Source organism: Melitaea cinxia, chromosome 6 (genome assembly GCF_905220565.1).
Source record: "Melitaea cinxia chromosome 6, ilMelCinx1.1, whole genome shotgun sequence".
Classification (NCBI taxonomy): domain Eukaryota; kingdom Metazoa; phylum Arthropoda; class Insecta; order Lepidoptera; family Nymphalidae; genus Melitaea; species Melitaea cinxia.
Window position 1 is genome coordinate 11,920,755 of NC_059399.1, and position 3,206 is coordinate 11,923,960.

A 3,206-nucleotide genomic window follows, 5' to 3' on the forward strand; every position below is an offset into this window, starting at 1 on the left:
TTAACACTGCCGATATATTTAAAAGACGTTGCCGACCGATAGGGTCGAAACAACCTCCCAGGAGCTCTGGTCACCTTAACCACCACAGGAACAGAACGCTTGAAAGCTATATTATTTTGCTGTGATCTTCTGTAAGGTCGAGATACTTCCTGTGTCGGGCTGCTCCAGATTTTGAGCAAGGTATTTTCTACTGTGCCCTACCTCAGTTGATCTATAATAAACAAAGCTAGTCATTGGTTTTATGAAAGTTGTCTTCAATAAATGTAAAAACGTCAATACAATCGCATCAGACAGTACTTTAATTTAATTGCTTTGTGTATATTATCTTTAAATGTGTACGTATATTAAAATTCGTTACAAAAAAAATTATATTAAGAAATTCTAAACATTTTTTTAAATATCATTAACACAATAATAAAATCGTACAAATTAAAAAATTATATGTTTAACTAGCTGACTCGGCAAACGTTGTCTTGCCGCGAAACGCTATTTAAAAATAGGGGGTGGTGGTAGAAGGGTGAAAATTTAGGGTTGTATGTATTTTTCAACGCCATATCATATCATAATAAAATAAAAAATAAATAATTTATCTAAAATTAAAAAAAAATTAGGAGTGGACTTATCTTAACATTTAGGGGGATGAAAAATAGACGTTGTTCGATTCTCAGACCTACCCAATATGCACACAAAATTTCATGAGAATCGGTCAAGCCGTTTCGGAGGAGTTTAACTACAAACACCGCGACACTAGAATTTTATATATTAGATAATCACGTACCTACACTGTATAGTTTGTAAAACGAGTAGTGTTTACTGTTTGTACATTATTTTACAGTACATATTATAGTTTTTTATTTTATCAAAAGTAGGTGCTATAAAGTTCAACAAAAGTATTTCATTAAAAGCCTTCTATTAAACGCCTTCCTATTTAAAAGAGCGCTTTGAGCTACTATCAAACTGTCACGACCGGTCTCTCCGAACGGATAATAATCTTATTCTTAAAATTTCTTCTCATGCTTCTTCTTTTTATACCAACTCTTTTTTGGTACAAGCTGTTCGGTTGTGGAATGCTTTACCCGTAAATATAAGGCGGGCACAATCACTAGACACTTTTAAAAGTTACTTAAAGAAACACTATTTAAACTTATGAGTCACATTATAAGTTTATAAATTAATTTACTACAAATATATGTAAACAAAGTGCGTGACACTTCATTTAAGTTATTAGTTTATTTTGTAATTGTTCTTTGATGGATATTTGATCTGCGAATTGGTTGCTATGGAGCTGTTTTTTCATATTAAAACGATTGTGAGAATTATATTGTAACTGTAAATATTTAAATAATAGTTATTATAAAGAACTGGTAAAGCAATAGCTTTAAATGTTGTTTCTCTTTTCAGGTTAGTTTGTAAATAATTTAATAATAAATAATATTTTGTAAATTAGTTTATATGGTAAAATAAAAAACTTCTCTTTTCAGAGCAACACAATTATTTGTTTTACTGTTCATAATATACAAAAATAAAATAAAATAAAACATTATAAAACAACATTTCTACAGCTTGTTACCAGAAAAGATGGAAAAATTAAAATTCGAATTCATAGTCAAAGCCAGTGAAGATACGAAAACAAATATTATTTGTGTAACTAGAATCACGGATTTAGATGGCCGGAATTTTGTGATCCCAGATAAGTTACAACCTGTAAAATTACATGATGGAATAGTACATACTCAAATATTTCAGAAAGTAAAGTCCACATTACAAAAACGGCATGAGAAACGACAGGTATGGATATCCATGAATCCGGAGATGAAAGCGGCTTATTGTGATGAAGATGGAAATAAACAATTTATGGGATACATACTGGAGGAACAAACAATACCACAAACTACAACAGGGTTTTCAGAAGAATCTCTAGCAAAAATCATAGAAAACTTCGCTGAAATGAAGAAAGATTTAGTAAAACCCTTTAATATGGGGAAAGTGGTAGAAAAATTTGTAATAGAAAAATTTAATAGCAAGATTACCAATGTGTCGCAGTGGATGACTACCTTTGAATCGGAATGTACCCGTATAGGAATAGAAGAAGATATCAAAAAAATTGAAATTTTTAGGTTATTTTTAGAAGATTCTTGTTTAGACTGGTATAGTTCCATGCTTATAAAGCATACAATAAATTCAGAATGGGCAATGTGGAAAAAGAAATTTTGTGAAACATATGCGGATAAAGGTTGGTCGCCGATCAGGTATGCAATGCTATTTAAATACAGAGAAGGCTCATTACTGGAGTATGCATTAAAGAAAGAGAGACTACTATTAGAAATAAATAAGTCCATAAATAAACTCACTATAATTGATCTGATTGCCACCGGATTACCGAACTTTATTGCAGATATGATTGATAGGAATAGTTTAAAGGAAACTGAAGACTTATTTAATAACTTAAGAAGCTTAGAGCATATGGTACAAAAAAAAGTATTTCATAAAAAAATAGAAACTTCGAAAAATAAAACTATAGAGAAAAATGTGAAGCCCTTGGTTAGCCCATGTAAAATTTGTGAAAAAGAGAATAAAGGTATACGTTACCATCCTGAATCCCTATGTTGGTTCAAAAATAAAAATAACGATAATCCAAAACAAGCTCAAATAAGGAGTGTTAACAATTCTGAATTAGAGGTAGAATTAAATGAAATCGATCAAAAAAACTAATAGTGCCGCCATTAATAAAAATTAAATTACTAATTAATGACACTGTAGAAACATTAGGAATATATGATTCAGGATCTAATGTGTCTTTAATTAATTCAAGGTTATTATCTTTGAAAAAAATAAATACTTATGATAAAAATGCAGGTTTAAAAACTATTAATGGCGTAAAAAAATCAATAGGAATGGTAAATCTAAAAATTAAAATTTTTGAAATAGAAAAACATGTTAATGTTTTTGTTATAGATGAAAACAACTTCGACTATGATTTTCTTGTTGGGTTAGACTGTATACAACAATATCATTTAACTCAAAATGAGAATTTATGTATAACTCAAAATGCTATCAGCAATAATAATAAAGACTACATAAAAGATAAAGAAAAGCAACCTAATAGCACTAAAGAAATTCCTGGCAGTTCAGGTAGTGCTATAGAGAATAAAGAAGGTAAATCTTATGAAAAAAAAGGTGTAAATATTACAAAAAAATATGAAAAA